We start from the raw sequence: 19,971 nt of genomic DNA, 5'->3' as shown, positions 1-19,971 counted from the left end.
TTTCTTAGGAGAAAGTAAATAGCTATGGTCCAAAAATACAGAATGAGGTTTGTCTGAGAAAGTGGGGTTTGGAAACAAGAGGGAGATAATAGCTGAAGTTTGTAAGATGCAGACTTTTGACATAAAGGAAACAAACAATAAATTTGAGTCATTATGTGATAGAGCTGACAGAGGATTCATGTATCTGGAGTAAGAGAGTTAAAGCAAATTAGGATCTGGATTAATACAAATCACTAATTTCTGTTTGGGGTTTTTTTAGTCACTGAGAAATACATCCAATTAATTTCTTACATTTAGAAAAATTATGATCAAGCCCTCACAGTTCAAAGGCATAACGTGGGACGTGAAAGTCCATTTTCTAGAGCTTTTGCACCAGACTGCCCAAGACTGCCTTGTGATTTAGTTTCAAATGTTAAGTATTCCCACAGTATCAGCTGAACCACCATGTAATACAAGCACAAGAATACACCCTACAGCTTGATACAGGCGCTGCTGGGATTAACTGTTCATGTATATTTTCCTTACCCTGTTCTCCTTCTCCATCACCCATACTGGAGACGTGTTTTTGTGATAAAAGTGGACGTTTTTAATGGTGAGAGGGTAGAATGGATTCATATCCAGGATAAGATTCCTTTGTCATCGCTTGCTTAACATAGTTCAAAATTTAAAAGCATATTCAGAAAAAGAGGTTTTCATAGAGGTAATAAGGTAAAGACTCGGGAACTTCCCTGGTGGCACAGTGGATAAGACTCCAAGCTCCCAACGTAGGGGGCCGGGGTTCGATCCCTGGTCAGGGAACTAGATCCCACATGCATGCTGCAACTAAGAGTTCGCATGCCAACTAAGGAGGATCCCTGGAGCCGCAACTAAGGAGCCCTGGAGCCACAACTGAGGAGGCCGCCTGCCGCAACTAAGACCCGGCGCAACCAAATAAATAAATAAATAATTTCTTTTTTTTTTTTTTTTAAATTGAAGACCCATTGCATAAGCATAGACACAAAATTAATTTAAAGCCAACTTGGTGACATGAGTAGACATGTTGCAGGGGGTTTTGTGCATGTCTACACCATCATTTAAACGTGTGCTACTCACTATATTGCACTGCTTTAAGTGCCATTTTTTAAGACTAAAATTAGGTACGGGAAAATGGCAACCACAGACACTTTCAAGCTTGTAAAATGTATTTGGAGATCCTGTTTTTTTCTTAAGGCCAATTACACAAGGCTGTCATAGTATATCACAAATACACAAACACACATGTATTTTTATTTCAAAAACCAAGCATTTTAATGTCCACACGTTCTATACAAAACATAAAACTAAAATTCAGACTCCCCAGAGCTCCCATATTGCAAGACAGCTGAACGTTCCCACAATCTAGCCAGCCTGTCCTCTCTGCATGGGGTCACTCGGCCTCACATCAAAACCTGAATTGTCCTACGAACTATAAAAGTTGAGTTCATGCCCTTTGGGAATTGGTGGAAAATCCAATTTGCTTCCATCCACCCCTGTCTACAGAGACGGGCTAATCTAACGGTCAGAGAACTTTTTAAGTCTCAACTGCTCAGAGAGCTTCTTGTAAATACAATCACTGTCCATCTTTCTAATGACAGCACTGTGCACAGATCCCTGAATAAAACACAAGCAAAGGCGTGTACTTCTCCTTTACAGTCTAAAGAAGGCTCATGACAGTTTCTCATTCCAGAAATGAGAGATGCGGGACCCTCTTCTTCCACCTACTTGATACCAGATTTAAGGACACTTCTGTTCACTGTCACTGAGAAACGGTTAAGAACTTGGAGTCTGGATACTGCAGACCTGGGTGTAAAGCTCTGCCCTATCATGTCCAAGTTGTAGGAGCCTGAGCAAGTTATTTAGCCATCCTGGGTCTCAGCTGCCTTGTTCGCAAAACAGGAGTAAAAATAGCATCTAAATCACAACATTATTGTGAGGACTACAAAGATAATGCAGACAAACCCGGCATCTGGTAGGTGCTCAGTAAATACTAGCTGTTATTACCGTTGTTTGTTTTCGTTGTGGCTGCTTATTGCTACTCATAAGAGTGATCACTGGCACTCTTCAGCCTGCACAGTAATTTTTAGTTGTCCAGAGTGGTAGAGTAGAAAAAAAAATTCAGACTTTATGAAAATCAGACCGATCTATATTCCAACCCAGTTCTGACACATAATAGCTATGTGACCCTCTGCCATTTTCTTGACCCCTCTGAAACTCAGTTTCCTGATCTGTACAATGGGGATAATACCTACCTCACAGGAGCACTGTGAATTAGAGGTAATGTATGCAAAGGTAATTGGGACGATGAGAGTAAGTACTCATGAAACGGTCATTATTGATATTATTAGTTCTTCAACCTCCACCGAGGCATAAAAATATGTCCTCAAAACCATCTGATTTCACGGTATCCCATCCCCCCACCCAGCCACAAAACACAATCATTCTGGGCATTTTTGTGACCCTATTCAGTTCAGTGTAGACTGTAAGAGCTTTGCAAATTTTCAAGAATAGAAACAGACTAAAAAAGAATAAAAACAGGCGAGCCGAGAGAAACCCGCTTGCTTCGCTTCCTTAAAAAAGAACGGACTCCACACAGGGAGCCAGGAGAGGCAGAAGTAGCCACAATTAAGCCACAGAGCCACGCAGTTGACTGCCTTCTGCAGTGCGGAGAACTGAAGTCAGGATCAGAATCCGTTTCAGGTTCTAATTCAACATTCAACAGCTGGAAAGTTCTTTCTGAAAGTGAGTCTGAAATAATAAGTCAATGTGCCATGGGGAAAAGACTCTAAATAGGCAGTGTTTTGCCACTGCTGAGAATTCAAACATCTCTTCTTTGCTCTTGCACCAAGACAAAGGGGGAGGAAAGAAATCCCAAGCAGAGAAAGCTACTGTCTTCCCTCCCGAGACTAAGCCCAGAACACTAGGTACTCTTACAGAGCTGCGGACCAGGCAAGCAGATAAATGAAATGCATCTTTTTTGTCTCAACCCTTGACAGAGCATCTCTGAAGATAAGCGTCCAGCATTTTGATTACTTATTCACTAGGACTTCAGGGAATGGGAAAACATCAGCACTGGTTGAACCCACTGCTCCAACCCTATGCTACTGGATTGGTTTACATCAGTCCCTGGTGAGAAGTCCTGAAGTTCTGAAGCAGCCTCTCCCACTGATCTGTTTTCCCTTTGTGTGCACAAAAAGTTCTTATCACTGGTCCTCTGGACCACCTCAGAGGGAGCCCAGGCTTGATGTGAATTGGGTGCGAGGGTATTTCTCATAGGCAGCAACCAGCCCATCTTACACAGGGATGTTCAGACTTATTGCCCCAGAATGGTGTCCCACGGGGCTGGGTTCAGGCGTTCTGAAGACGTGTTCAGTGCCAGAGCAGGTCTTCTGTGGCTCTGGGTTATGAATGTGGGCTGTGGACCACAATCAAAAGGGACCTGGTCTTGTTCTGGAAACAGAACTCAATAATTATAGTGTGAGCTTGATGCCAAAGACCAATTCTTCCTTATTAAGATGGCGGAAGCTTTTAGCCATGAACAGCTGGGGCAATGTCTCTAGGCTAGGCTTTCAGATCTTCTCATTTCTGATCAAACTGTGCAGCCTTCATGGTCCCACATCTACTAACAGTCCTTTGTGGCTCTACGTTAGATCAATCACTTCTGTGACTCATGAAGGATTCATGGATTATAGGGCATTTTTAGGATTCGCGGATCACAGGGCATTGTTAGCATTGCTCTAAAGTTGCTCCACGCTCGGGCTTTAAAGCATTTATCTTTCTCAATTGTACTTCTGTAGCTCTTGTTACTTTTCTTCTTATTTGCTCATGTATAGACATATGCAGAAGCGGAAGGTATAGCTCTCTTCCAGCTAGCAAGTAGTCCACCTGCAGTCACCTGCTCACCACAGTGGTGTCCTCTGGGACTGTGATGCTTCAGTGGGAGGGCTGTCTGGGCAGCCTCAGCAGTCTTTTGGCAGCAATGCCATCTTCCCACACATACCCACCTCTGCATTGCTAGAAGTGCTTTACTTCAGAGTTACTTGCTGTGTCACACTATAACACATCTTCCAGACCAGTGATGACAACTGTCCCTTTGCTGCTTCAATGGGGTTTTTAATGGGATGTTTGTTATGCCTGTTAACACACGTATTACAGAACCAGCCACTGCCATGTGTCCTATAGGGGAGCTTCTTTCCAACAACTCTCCAGCCAGCCCAAGACTGCTGTGCTGTTGTAGAGCTCACAGAAATGAAGAGAGAATCCCAGAGTGCAGAGGATAACTTCTGTCCTCGGGACTATTTGCTGGTTGTGCCATCTACCAGGCAAAGGAAATAATTAGGATGACCTTGTAAGGACTGTACAGAATAGGCCCGGATCCTCATCCTCACACCGAATTATATTCACCTATGACTCTGCTAAGAATCAGACAGAAAGTTTGACCTTTGACAGTGAAGGATGCAACAACCCAGGGCAAAAGAGAGCGCTTCTGAGTCTCAGCAAACCCCGTAACAAGAATTCACAGGTCCAGGAAGCGGGCGAAACGGAAAGAACTCCATCAAGTCTCAGCCGCGACTGTTCTCCACAGAGCCTCTGAGTCTTTCTTTCACATTCTTCAGGATTTCCTAAAAGGGATGCTCTTTTTGCTGCACTTGCCTTCAATCCGATGGTTAAGAAGAGCAAAGTAAAACCCTTTCCCCTGGTCCCATTCCATTCTTCAGCCTTGTCCTGTTTATAGCTCTTTAGGGGGGCATTTTTGTCAGGTAAAACACCCCATTAGTAGAATATGGTCTGGATTCCTCAGCAGCATTGGATGAGAGCTCTTGGTTGTAATCCAAGAAAGCAGTTCTGCTGATTCAAGCAAAGGAGGCATTACTGGAGGATGAAGAGAAGCACACTTGAACTGAGAGGGAGACTAGAGAGCCAGAGTGAGAGAATGAAGAAGAGCCAGGGGTCTGGGTAGCAGAGGAGATAGCCGAGGCCCCCCACCGTCAGTTGGTTGGGACAGCTGGCCCCATACCACTGGGTGGTTGATGCTGCCACTAAAACTGGGACCGCCTCTAATGATCTGTAACTGCCGCTGCGTTGGTGCACTGTCTCTGCACAGTCAGAGAACCAGCCTCAGAGAGCCAACTGCTTGGATTCCATCCTGGACAGTGGGGCCCTGTCCTACATATCGGGTGCGAGACGCCCTTAAACAGGCAGGGAGTTCAGATGGTGGCCAACCAATAAATAAACGAATGAACAATCCAAGAGGCAAACGTTAAGAACAGGTGATATTTAACAGTAAGGCCAAACAAGGCTTCAAGGAAAATCCACCTTCGTCTTGTGCGACCTTGGTCAAATGACTTAGGGGTTTGGGGTCTCAGTCTACTCATCTGTGAAGAACAGATAATAAAGCCTATACTTCAGGAATCTCTGTGAGAATTAGAGATACTGTACATACAGTGCCCACAAGAGACTGATTTATTTATATGTCAATGATTTATTCTTATTCAAACAGGAAAAATGACTTCACCAAACAAGATGGTGGTAAGAGAAGGGCCAACACCTAGCTGGCTCATTTACTGTCTCTGCAGGATTTAGAAGCAAAATTCCATAATCCGAAGACATAAAAATGTGGTCCATGCTATAAAAGGGAGGACCGGGAGTAAGTTGGTCATCTGACTTCCAGTACTAGGCTGGAACTCGGGAATTCCAAGTGGAAGCAAAGCAACTAGGCAGTAGAGGGGTTTGGGATGAAGGCAGAGAAGAGAAATTCCCCTGCCCCTGACTCCTGTGGTGGCTAGGGTACATTGATAGAGATGAAACAGAAGCAAGGTAGATACGGAGTGTTTCCAAGACCTCTATTTCCAGGAGCAAATGCGGGAGGTGGGGGAACTGCGGGAGCGCCATCATTGCTGGTCCTGGGAGGAGCTTTGGAACATAGGCTCTTACAGCAGCATAAGTACTGTGTCTGGCTGGTGCTTGGCAACTACCCCCTCAGCAGTGAGGTTACTGTGGCTGGGGACAGCTGGGGCTCTTTCTTCCCTGGGGTTCTCCTGCTGAGCAGAACTGTCAAGGGGGGCAGAATGCCCCAGGAGGACCTGGCTGACTGCTGAACTCCGCAGTGCCTGGTTGAGCCTCCTTCTTTCACTAGCTACACTCCTTAGATGACTGCACCCAGCTCATGCTCTGAATGGCATGGGCAATTTGATGTTTCCCACATTTATTTCTCCACCCTAGACTTCCTGCAAGTGCTGGGCTCCATCTCGGTGTCTAGTCACCACTGCCATGTCTAACAGGTATCTTAAATCCATACAGAGACCTTGATTGGACACCCGCCTCATTCTTCTAAACCTGCTCCTCTGCCTTGGTAAGAAAAATAAAGAATGACCACAGCAAATTACAAATCCCAAGTACTATCAAAATACTTGTATTGGGAGCCCCCCATAAGGTGGTTTTGTTTTGTTATGTTTTCTGTGTTTTTAAATTTTATTTTATAGGGGTAAGAACACTTAACATGAGACCTACCCTCATCACATGTTTAAGTGTATGTTATTGTGGGCTACAGGCACAATATTACACAGCTGATCTCTGGAGCTTATTCATCTTACTTGGCTGAAACTATGCCTATTAATTAGTAGCTCCCCATTTCTCCACCCTCTGACACCAGGAAACTACCATTCCACTGTTAGATTCTACAAATTTGACCATTTTCAATACCCCATATAAGTGGAATCATGCAATATTGTCTTTCTGTGACTGGTTTATTTCACTCAGTAATGTCCTTGAAGTTCACGTTATTGTATATTGCAGAATTTCCTTCTTTTTTTTAAGCGTGAGTGATATTCTACCGTATGAATATACCACACTCTCTTTATCCATTCATCTATCAATGGGCATTTAGGTTGTCTCCACATCCTGGCCATTGTGAATGTGCTGCAGTGAACATAGGGGCTGGGCTATGCCCCGTTTAGCACTTGGAGCCCTTATAGCCTTTAGTGATATGAACTGATCATAATTTGACATCAACTGCATCAAACTCTCATCACACCTTTCTATTCTTTGTTACTTCACAGGGCAGGAAAGATCAATAGCTATCATTGCACCGTTAGTAGTAGTTTCATACTTATTATGTTAAGATGAGCTACAAACATGAAAGTCACAAGAAAACATACCTGTGTGTTAAATCACTACAGAGATTGACTATTAAACTGTAACTTCACTGAGCATGATTTGCTATAAAGAAAATCTGTAAAATGTGTCTAAAAAGATTTAGGCACTAAGTACAGAGCAGTAACATTTCTGACATTTAAATTTTAAGCTTTTTAAAAAAGATGCATGCTATGTACAATGTGCTGAAATTTCCCAAGGAATTTTGGCGCATATATATATATATATATATATATATATATATATATATATATATGTCTATCTTTCATTTTCACATGCTTACTGTACCTTCGGCACTCAGTAAATAAAAATATTCCTTCCACTAAATGAAATCAGATGGAGTGGGACCCTATTTCTTAAAGTTTACAACGTAGCATATTGATAAGGTGAGTTGCTGATGGCGTTTACTTTGTAAATTGACAGGTTTTCAATAGACAGTGTTTACGTAGATCAGATCTCCAAAGTGCAGCATTCAGGGCTTCCTTCACCTTCAGGAAAAGCTGGAACTCCTAATTCTGAACTTGAATAAAGCAACTGTAATGTCTATACATAAGTCAATGATTTGTTCTTCTACTAAAAAATATCCCACCCAATGGTTTGTACTTTCTGGTATTTTAGTAACTACAGTAGTTGATTAGTAACAAGGTTAAGACGATTCAGACCAAGAATATTGGGTCGCCAAAATCTCAGCCATGGAGTGATTAAGAGGACACATCTGTTCTCATATTAGTCCTTTATCCCCCATTTTGGGCCTGCTGGGTAAGGTACTGATATGCTCCAGTGTTGAGGCGCTGTCGTCATGGGGCTGTAGGGAATGCAGACAAACCACAGGCAATGAAGGAAGGGCTCTGATGGGTCAAGTTCAGGTTGACACAAGGGCACAGAAGCACCTGTCAGAGACTTAGTGGAGGGGCAGTCAGAGCGGGCTTCCTGGAGGAAGTGACCTTTAAGCTGAGACCGGAAGGCAAAGAGGAGTGGGCCAGGCAAATAGGGGGCTGCAGGGGAAGGGGTGGCGTGGTCAGGCAGAGGGAGGAGCTGAGGGGATGGAACTTACTAAGCAGGGTCCTTGTCACCTTTTCTCTTCTCTCTTTCTCCTGTCCCCTTCTCCCCTCCTAAAGATCAAGAGCTAACACTTGCTTTGTTCCCTTTGGTATTCTAAGCGTTTTCACGTATATCTCCACCTCTGTGACTACAACTCCAGAAGTTATATATACACATCTTCATTAGCTTTGCTCCCTTTCCTTTTTCTCCAAAGGAAGAAGCCACAGGCCAGAGACAGCAGTAAGTGACTTTTACAGGGGGCAGGAGTGAGAGCCTGAACTCACACCCAGAGCTCTACCCTGTATCCCACGTGCATCCCACGAGTGAGGATCAGGAGCCCAAGCAGGGGGAGGTGACGGGATCTGAGCGCTCAGCCCTCCTTGATCCACCACTGGCCCTGGCTGGCCTCCCACACAGAGCTCTGTGGCGGGATTTCCAAGGCGGGCGGACAGAGGACCCTCTACCTTTCTGCATGAATCCAGCAAAGGGAACCAGACTGCATGGAGGCAGCCAAGGCCCTCAGCTGTGCTCCAGCTCCGTGCGCCTGGTCAGCACCTTGGTTAAGGGACAGCGAACCCACAAGGACACAGACCACTGGGCTCCACAGAAGACAAACCCATTTAACAACGCTGCAGCTAGTGAAGCCCGCGCGCCTAGGGCCCGTGCTCCGCAACAAGAGAAGCCACCGCAATGAGAAGCCCGCGCGCCGCCACGAAGAGTAGCCCCCGCTCGCCGCAGCTAGAGAAAGCCCGCGTGCAGCAACGAAGACCCAGCGCAGCCGCAAATTTCAATAAATAAATTAAAAAAAAAAAAAAGCAACACATGGGGAGAAGTTTGCCTTTTGCCCTGTTGAATTCTGAATCCAAGTGGAATTTTTTTTTTACTTTCCAACATTTACCAAATGAGTACCTTTGAATTATTAAACTGGAATATTAAATGTGGCCTTTGTCCTTCCAGATTAGAACAGCTTTATGTCACTTTTAGAGCTTCCTTGTTAAGGGTTTGTTGCTTTCCTTTGGGTTTCCCTGAATGCAGGATGTGCATAGTTTATAGGAGAGGAAATCCCGAGCATTAGCAGTGAGAGGGCAGCAAAGTGAGACAGAGGAAGGGAAGTCAGAAAAGGGTCATTATTGAGGTGATTACTGCCAGGACAAGGGGGAGGGGTCCGGTTTCACTGGGGACCCCTAAGAAGCATTGCAGAATGTCCCCCCCAAACTGTCCCCTGAGGGACCAGAAGCTGGGGCATTTATCCACCAACTCCATCCCACCCCCCTAACCCCCCCCATTGGTTGAGGACTGTCTCCAAGGGCATTAAACTTTCCTACTTCAGGATCTTCTGGGAAAATCCGGGAAGGGCCGATAGGGAGAAACCAAGGTTCTGTGGTCCGGGTGGGTCCCTGACCACATGTAAGTGCTGTCCCCTCAGCCGCCCCGAAGCCAAACGGGACACGGTGATATGACATGGGCACACCAAGCACCGCCACGGTAAGCCAAGACGCTAGTGTGTGGGATTTGGGGGCAGAACACATGTGCTGTGTCCCTGTGCTTCCTGCTTCTTAGGCTGACTCATTTAATCAGGGCCAAGTCACAGATTTTGACCATCATTTTCTCTTCTGTTGAGAAACAGACAGAGACAGAGAGGAAGGAAAGAATCCCAGGCCCATTTGTGTCACTTGGCTGCTGCTAGGGTCAAACGGGATAACGTGAGCAACCACGAAGTTCAACACAAATGTTATTCATTACGTTGACCACTTAAGGTCCCTCGGGGAACCCATTATTTACCCTGGGTCTGTGGGTGCCCACCACGGTGAGGCTGCTTCAAGTTATCAGCCAAGGACCTCCCTCTGACATCTGCCAGAGGCGGGCAGGTGTCACCTTGATCTTCATCTGCTTTCGGTAGCATCCGTCCCTACTCTGCTGTCATTCCAGGACTCCGCCATAGGTCCACGCTGTTGACAGGACGCTTCCAACCTGTCAGCAAGTGCCGCTACCCACGTTCCAATAACGCTCACTGCTCCCTTTAGGAATTCTGCCTAAGAACAACTTTCTCAGCGATTTTCGGCAAAAATAAGGCAACAACCACCCTAACATCTGTTGCAAGCTTACCATGAGCCAGGCACAATCCTAAGCGCCTTACGTATTATGTGTCAACAAATCTTGTAGTTATATATCGCGTGTACGTAAGATGTATTTACTAACTGAAATTTGTAGGAGAATCAGGAGCTTATCCAGATAAAATAACTTGCCCGTCGTGGGTCATCAGCAAGTGTTGGTGACAGTAAATGAATCCAGACCCGATCTCAGAGCCAGAGTCCTGAGCCGTAACTTTCCGTCCAGAAATCAGATCATCACCCGCTTTATTTCTTCCTTAGGGAAATAATAACGTCCTCTGACCCATCACTTCTCCAAAGGACCCTTTAAATATCTATTTCTTTCCCCCCTTCTTTTTTGAGCAAGATGCACTTTTTTTTTTTCATTGATTTATTTCTACCCTTCTTGCCTGGTGACCTATAAAAGTGTCTTCTAAACGCAATTCTAATATTGAGAACATGGGAAGGCAGGTATGACATTTCACCCTGGAGCTACTGTCATTTTAATTATCTGGCACATTCATAGAAAAATGTCCTGGAGACACTCGCTTCCTTTGTGGTAACAGAGCTGGATCACTTAAGAGTTGAAATCTCTGAAGCAGGGATGTCGTTTAGGTTGTATGACGCTCCAGGGATTAATAAATTTATGAACCGCTTTCATTTGCTCTAATTTAAAATAGCTTTTTAATTGGTTTTTAAAAGAAAGTATTGTAGAGAAGTGCTCCTTTAAAACCGGTAAAGGCAGGGCGGGGTCAGACAGGTTTCTACTGATTTACAATCTAACTACTCAAACCACAGGCTGCTGAGACTGCATAGATTGGCCACGTGGAAAGAGAATAGGAGAATAAAAAAGAAAAGACGCCCCTCCAAGCCTTTGCTCAGCCCAAAGAGCAGCGTGATTTTTGGAAGCAGTCACTTGGGCTCTGCTTGTGTGGAGCTAATCTGTCCAATGAACGGCGGCGACATTTTCCGCTGCAGTAGATGTAACCCCTTTAAAGGAGTAAATAGACTTCTGCATTAGGACCCTTCGCACCTCGGGAAGTGAATAACATCATGAGATATTTGGCGATCTGTAAATCAAATCATGTACTGATTGAGAGAATGCTCTCAACGTGTGCTCACTTGGTCAGTATACTGTAACACAGGGTACCACGTAGATTGGTACCAGGGTTGCCATCCCAATACTGATAGAGCAATGACATCTTCATCTTTACTCGTTCCATCTTCCCTTCCCTTCCCAGCCTCCCCAACAGAGCAGGATGGTCACACACTAAATTCAACGCTGTCAATCAACTGAAGCCCATGTTGGAAGTTTTAGTCAGAGATCACACAGGCAGGGATGCCATACCAGCTGCATGACAACTATTTCTGATTTCTCAGACCGTTCCCAAATGCCTCCCTTTCCCAGTGTGTGTGTGACATTTCTATCACGTGGCCCACTCAATGTATGTGTCAGGCCCTTCCCAAAACAAGACCGCTGGTGTATGATGATAAACAGTGCCGTGACGTGCAGTGATTCCCACCCCTCCACATGCTGGCAAAGGTCGCCTAGCAACTGTTGTTAGGGGCAACACCAGCAATGTTTAGTTTAATTCAGTTCAACAGGACCACCTCGGTCTCCAGATGGAGGTTCAAGTTTGTGCTCTGGAGATTGGGTCCCCCTCACAAATCCACCGCAGTTATAACCCCCCTTGTGCTTGCATGAGATTTAACCGTTATTACTAAATTTGCCCACTTAACAAGATCAAAACGGCCATTCTGAGCATATCACACTTTCCATCCAGGGAGTGGCAAAGGGTTAGTATCTGATTTTTATGAGGTAACAGCTTGGCCTCATTCCCTTCCCTGTTTAATATTCACAACGTTGACTTCAAAATGGTTTCCAAACTAGAAAGCCTGGTATGAATATAAAAAGTTCGGGAAAAGGAGAAAAAAAGTCCTTTATTAAGCCCCTGCAGGGATGCCTTTTTCCTTAATGCACTTAAAAAAAAAAAATCCTGAACAATTTTGCATTCAGATGCATGAACAGAACCACGGGGAAAAATGTCTGTGTTTGTGGATTACACCACCCCCTACTGATTGATCCTCTTAATGGCTCAGCATTTTGCAAATGAAGAAGCAGATACCTCAGTTCTCTTGGCTATTAATTCAGTCTACACAGGTTTCTGCTCGTTTAATGAGAACAGAATATCTTCTACCAAAATGCAGTGCTTTCAAGGTATATAATAAAACAGTCCTATAAAGTAGCCTGTGTGAAGAATAGCCTATAATAAAATAGCTAGCTAGCGTAAAATGTAATTTCTTGTCACCATATTTAGAAAACAGCCCGTCAGTCCCCATTGAGAGGAAAAAAAGAATGTATATTAAACAAGCTTGGCTTTGACCTGGGCTCTTTATATTAAACTACCCCAGAGTGACTCAGTTGAAACTTTCTGAACCTGTTATTAGAAAGAGCTACTAGAACCTTTTTGCTATTGTCAGCATTTTGAGGATAACCTCAAGCAATCAGGTGAGGCTGATTATTCAACAGTAATTGATATTCCTATTTAGCATAAAATAGATTTCAATTACGAGTTTATTTTTAACTCTTGTTTTTTAAAAAAAAGTCTTCCATAAAGAGCAGAAATATGGAAATACAATGGTTTGAAGGACACCTGTGAGCTCACACACTTGTGTTCAGAGTCTATATAATTTACATTCAAATTATTTATTAGCCAGCCTGGAATGTCACAGTGACTCTAATCCCCTTCTATAAAGTATGGGAGGGAATTGTTTCTTCCTTGTAAAAAAAAAAAAAAAAAAAAAAAGTCAATTGAGAATTACACATAGGTGGTGTCAGGAACAGAGATGACAAAAATAAAATAAGATAAAATAACAGATCTGTCCTTTGCATGTGCATCTCTGCCTGCAAGTAAAGGAGGATGGCTTCCCGAGGACTCCAGGAGCACCCTGGTAGGATTTCCTGTCCATGTAGGAAGAACAAGGCCACAGCTCGGATATCTTCTGTTTTCCTAAGCTAGTATCACCACCAACCTGCTTTTCTTGGAGAGCTAAGCACCCAGGTGGGAGGGGAGTGCTGTTTGCTCAAAGCTGATGGAGAACAGCCAGGCTGCAGGAGTGAGTAGCAGAGCCTTGGAGAACTTGGGGCTCTTTTCTCCATACGGCTCTTCAAAGCATTTATTTGTACCTCTCCTCACAGGCTAAGCTCTCAAGCCTGGGAAATTAAAATCCTTTCAGGCTTGGGGACCTAAGAGATATGGGGAAAGTCACCATTTCAAAGTAAAAGGGCGTAGATTATATAGAGAAAATGAGGACAGATTCTACTGATGGGATATTTATTACCATCCAGAGTCACAGAGAGAGGGGATGGAGGAGGATAACATCCACAGGTTTAGCTAGACTCCCCAAGTTTTGCTCTGTTTTGTATTTTGATACGGTAGCATGTAGTCAGATATGTCTAGCACACCTAAAAGTCAGATGCTAACTAAACATCAAATTAACTTTATTCCCACAAATCTCTAAGGGGCTGCGTTTCTATATTAGACTTTGTGAGTATTTCTTACACATTGTTGCTAAGAATATTGGAGAAATTCAGTGACAGATAGCCCATAGGTATAGCAAGTATAGTAACGGTAATAAAAAATGACAAAAGTCCAATGAAACATACAAAGGATAACTTCCCCGTTCACATGTTCTTTGTCAGGATTGAAAGTATAACCTACACCTCTAGTACATGACCTCTGTGCAAAATTACGAAGTAAAACAAGGATAAGGAGGCAAGAAATGTCAGAGGAAGTCATGATAGGTGGGATGCAGCAGGGACCCCGTCCTTGTACCAGAATGTGAAACAAGCAACTAATACTCCCAAGTTCTCCATGGGGACGTCAACCAGGGAGTAAAGAGTAAAAGGTACCCTGATGGTGGGAATGGAAAGTGGTGCAATCACTACGGAAAACAATATGGCGGTTCCTCAAAAAGTTAAAAATAGAATTACCATAAAATCCAGTACTTCCACTTCTGGGTACAGATCCCCCCCAAAATTGAAAGCAGGGTCTCAAACAGATATTTGCACACGCATGTTCACAGCAGCATTATTTACGATAGTCAAAACGTAGAAGCAACCCAAGTGTCTACTAGCAGATGAATGGATAAACCAAATGGGGTCTATACATATAATGGAATATTATTCAGCCTCAAAAAGGAAGGAAATCTGGACACATGATATAATACGGATGAAACTTGAAGGCACTGTGACTAAGTGAAATAAGCCAGTTACAAAGGGACAAATACTGTGTGATTCCATTTATGCGAGAGTAGTCAAATTCAGAGACAGAAGGTAGGACGGTGGTTGCCAGGAGATGGGGGAGGGGGAATGGAGAGTTATTGTTTAGTGGGTGTGGAGTTTCCATCTGAGAAGATGGAAGAAGTCCTGGTGGTGGATGGTGGTGACGCACCATACATGCACGATAACGTGAATGCATGCGTGCCACTGAATACTTAAAACTGGTTAAAATGGTAAATTTTATACCATGTACCGTTTACTGCAGTTTTTCAAAAAGTAAAGGGGAGAAGTCAGTACTGGGCTGCAATGTAACCACAGCCGGGTCAGTGCTAAAAAGCAGCGTGGCCCTCAGCTGTACGACTCAGATAAAAATGGCTATACCTCTGAGTCTCATTCTCTGCCCGAGACACACAAACACACGATGTCACTCACACGCTCATAAAATCTTTGCAGCGGATGGTCAAAATGCCTTCTTTTTCTACGTGGACCTGCACGGCTCTACTGCCACAGCTCAGAGAGTAACAACTGACTTCGGGATGTTCACAGACTATTTTCCCCAAGGGTGAGGGGGTAAGGGGATGTGCCGCTACATCTGCTAGTCCACTATTTAATGAGGATTCATTAAGTCTTGCTGGAAAGAGAGCAGATGGAACGGTGGTTTTCGGTAAAGGCAGGACCCATCATAAGAATGTTGGTCCCACGCACTCAACACCCACTCTGTAGAGGGAAGTGTCCTTACTGCTATTCACCTGCGCCTCCTGGCAGGCGCTGGAAGGTCCGCACACAGGGCCCCCTAGCGCTTAGGCGGAGCCACGTGACCGCGTCCAGCTGACGAGCTGTGAGCAGCAACAGGTGTCACTCCCAAGCTGAAGCATTTACTCGCTGGCACGAGATTCTGCAGAGATGGCTGGTGACCGGCAGGGCTTGAGATGCTGGCTTTTCTATCAGAGTGAAGGGTCAGGAGTAGACACACTATACTAGACATAAATACTTGTAGTGATATATACCACTAAGATTGCGCGTAATTTTTTACTGCAGTTTATTTAGGCTTGCCTATTTTTTGCAACAAAGTAAAAAAAAAACAACTGAGATACTGAACTGGGTACCTTACATACATACAAGTAGACTTTAGAGACACTGCAGGTTCAGTGCCAGACCATCCCAATCAAGTAAATAGTGCAATGAAGCACGTCACATGAGTTTTTTGTTTTCCCAGCAAATAGAAAAGCTATGTTTACAGCAGAGTGTAGTCTCCTAAGTGTGCAATAGCATTATGTTTAAAAAAAAAAAAGTACATCCTTTAATCGAAAAATACTCTGTGGCTAAAAAATGCTAAGCATCATCTGAGTCTTCCGCAAGTTGTAGTAGTAACATCAAAGGTCAATGATCACAGATCACCATGACAAATATAATCAGAACGAAAACATCTGAAATATTGTGAGAATTGCCATAAACGTGACATGGAGACACGGAGTGAGCAGACACTATTGGAAAAACGGCGCCGATAGATTTGCTCAATGTCAGGTTGCCAGAAACCTTCAATTTGTAAAAAACGCGGTACCTGTTTAGCGCAGTAAAGCAAAGTGCAATAAAACAAGGTGTGCCTGTAATCTGTGACTATACAGTGACCCTGCAAGGAGATATTATAGACCCATTTTCCAGATGAAGCAGTTGAGGCCAAAACATCATACCCAGTAAGGTAGTACTTACAGCTAAAACCCCAGGACCTGTTCGCTTTCCACTGTAATATAATATTCCCTTTAACATTCATGTCTAGTTTGTCCATTAAAGACCATTATGAGTTATTATCTGCCACCTCTAAAGGGCTATGTTGTTTATCCTCAAGATAAAGTGATGGTTTCTTTGCCTCACTTGATTTGCCTCTAAATAAACACCACCTTTCTGGAAGAACAGTCTTCTTTGGAAAGCAGAGCCCTTCGGTGCCCGTGGATCCCTTGAATATAGAATCTTCCACAAAAGGCTCAACATCCTACAACCCAAGCTGTAAAATGAGGTGATAAAACCCTAATGTTCTTTCTTCCGATGAGTCTGCTCACAGACATCGCGTGGCAGAGTTCACCTTGTGTCCTGAGGAGCCTTTCTTAGGCTCTGAGGTCAGGATGAGTGGTGCTGGGGGAGGGGTGTGGGCTGAGGAACTGGGGTGGATCAACACGGGGAGGAGGGGGTGGTGCTGGAGTCCAGCCTCTGGTCCACGGGCCGGTGACCAGCTCTGAGGTATCGGCAGGTTGTCCTTCCTTTACTGTTTCCTCCTGAAATGGTGAAGAAATCTTTTTCTTTTTTGTGTGTGTTACGCGGGCCTCCCTCTGCTGCGGCCTCTCCCGTTGCGGAGCACAGGCTCCGGACGCGCAGGCTCAGCGGCCACGGCTCACGGGCCCAGCCGCACCGCGGCACGTGGGATCCTCCCGGACCGGGGCGCGAACCCGTCTCCCCTGCATCGGCAGGCGGACTCTCAACCGCTGCGCCAACAGGGAAGCCCCAAGTGAAGAAATTAATACCTACCCAAGGGATGATGTGTGGAGAAAATGAGTTCCTACTTATAAAACACCCAGGGAGTAAGTTAGAGAGGAACATATACAGTACATAAACAGCATTAGAGGAGAGCAAAGTGCTTTCCAGAAGCTGCTTGAGGCCTATTTGCATCCCCCTTAAATGCCTATGTTGAAACCATAACCTCAGAATGTGGCTCTATTTGGAGACTGGGTCTTTACAGAGGTAATTAAGTTAAATAAGGTCATTAGGGGGGGAAGCAGTCCTATATGACTGGTGTCCTTACAAGAAGAGGAAATTTGGACCCAGACACATGCAGAGGGAAGACCACGTGAAAACACTGGGAGAAGGCAGCTGTCTACAAGCCAAGGGGAGAGGCCTCAGAAGAAACCAACCCTGCTGACACCTTGATCTTGGACTTCCAGCCTCCAGAACCACAAAAAAAACTTCTGTTGTGTAAGCCTCCTAGTCTGTGGTTCTTTGTTATGGCAGCTCTAGCCTCTCCTGGTTGCCAACTGCCAGAGCAACTCTGAAAACCTTCATTAACTACTGAGGCTGGACAATTAAAGCTGCTTTGCCACGAGGACATAGCAGCACATCGTCCACAGAGAGCCCCAACTCTCATAGGCCTTTGCTGTAATCATCCTGGAACTGACCCAAAGGAAGGCTTCAAGGGCTGCTGACACTACCCCTGCAAGGGACTCCCCCAGATCCACTCTCTACCCCCCAAACACTGACGTGGTCCCAGGCTCAGCAGGAACCTTCCAGTCGGCCAGTACTTGGTTTCTGGTTGAACCACCGAAGTTTTCTCAGGTCTAATTAAAAACCTAGGTCTTTGATTTAGGAGGATTACAGAGAAATGAAGTCAAAGTCAATTTATCAAGAAGAAACATATCACAGCCAAACACAAGACCTAATGTTACTCTTATCAGGAAAGTACTTTTCAAATACACAGGCCTAAGGAGTGCTGGTTCAAAAACAACAAAGAAAATACACACACACACACACACACACACACACACACACACACACACAGAGCCTTTATCCCACTGATAGAATGAGCTGTGAGAAATTAAGTTATTTTGACAAAAACACCAGGTCCACTAGGCAGAAATGTTTAGCACCATTGTCAAAGGAAGGTATGGTGCCAAAAAGGAAGAGAGGGAGGTAAGGACCCTCCTCAAGGGAAACAGAGAAGGGAAAACATGTGGAGACAGTGAGAGACTAAAGATCCGTGGGAAAGGAAAGCTCATGAGTCCAGCAGCAGGAGGAGGGCAGGGTGACCAGTCCAGGGACGTGGAAAGGGAGGAGGCCGTAGGCCCACAGGCAAAGCTGCGTGGACTGGGTAGCCTTTACGGGTACGTGAAGCCCTAGACCATTTTTCTTCAAAGGAGACTTTTCCAAATGATCAAAGGATGATGGCAGTTCTCCGCAGCTACGTGAGCAGCTCTTTCAGTGTGTAAACCAGCATGAGGTGGGGTGGGATAGAAACAGCGGGTCTCCTCTGGCATCCACATGTATACACTGCTGGCCACACAGGGGGCCCAGTGACCGCAAGAGACTACTGGGAGGCCGGATGGCATCTCCAGAGGAACCCTGCCTTCTTCCCAGGGGAAGTTGGGTTTGCTACCTATGTGGCCAGAGACAGCCTCAGAAAGATGGTCAGTTATCTCCCCAGGGGTCCCACTGCTGAGCGCTTGCTCCTGAAGACACAGGTTCAGGCCTCAGGCCCTGGGGTAAAGACATTACACAGTCCCAAAACACTACAAATGAAAACGCAGCTCAGAGCACATGTCAGGAGGAATAGGATCACGCTAAAATTATCCCCACTTCCTTTTTCTGCTAACTCGCTAGCTTACCATGCAGGCAGCCCTCTCTGCCTCTCTCTGTGTTTCTCTCTCTGTCTCTCTGTCTCTCTCTGTGTGTGTCTCTGTCTCTTTATCTTTCTGTTTCTCTATCTCTGTCTCTTTCTGCCTCTGTCTCTCTGTGTCTGTCTCTCTTTCTCTCTCTCCTCTATCTCTCTCTCTGTCTATCTCTGTTTCTCTCACTCTCTGTCTCCCTCTCTCTGTCACTGTATCTCTCTCTCTCTGTCTCTCTCTCTCTAGCCAGCGTTCTGGAGAGCGGCCCAAGGATCCATATGTCACAGCCTGGCAGAGGAAGCTGGTATGAAGACACATCTATCTTCTTTCTTGCAAGTGGCTTGGGAACGAGCCTCATTGATGGAGGTTCAAATGAAAGGAAGGACAGGGGGTGGACAGCTGCACGGAGCATGGGACCCGCTCGGCACCATGAAGCCTCAACCGTGAACTACAGCCCAGCCGCCACTCCACGCTTCTAGGTGTTGTGAGGACATGAAATAGCTTGGTTGTAATTTGTAGAGTGCTTCCACGCATTGTACAAGAGCCAGAAAGCTCAGTTGGGGCCCCACCCAAAACATTATTCCTAAGAGTTAAAAAAAATTGCTTTTGGAAACAAGCCACACTGTACATGGTCAAATCCTACCCTAAGCCACGTGATAGAATAAGTACGTTTGCCTTATGTTCCTCTGTCCTAGAGCCCTCCTGCCTCCCCCAGCCCCAGTGGGTGCTCATCCAGAGTCAGCATCTGCCATCTGACACCCCTGACAAGAGCCAGAGTGAGTGGAGCAGTTGCTATGCACCAGGCAGAGGGCTGAGCATCTGATAAACATCACATTTTTACTCTCACACAACGTCAGGGGTTTGATAACTAATACGTCTCCCCAAATATAAGGGGACCCATTTACTCAGTGAGAAGATCCTTCCAACACCAATTTTTAAAAAATTAATTAATTTATTTATTTTTGGCTGTGCTGGGTCTTCATTGCTGCGCGCGGGCTTTCTCTAGTTGCGGCGAGCGGGGGCT

The sequence above is a fragment of the Physeter macrocephalus genome, chromosome 11, assembly GCF_002837175.3.
Source record: "Physeter macrocephalus isolate SW-GA chromosome 11, ASM283717v5, whole genome shotgun sequence".
NCBI classification, from domain to species: domain Eukaryota; kingdom Metazoa; phylum Chordata; class Mammalia; order Artiodactyla; family Physeteridae; genus Physeter; species Physeter macrocephalus.
The sequence above is the reverse complement of the archived record's forward strand: the minus strand, read 5'-3'. Positions refer to the sequence as shown.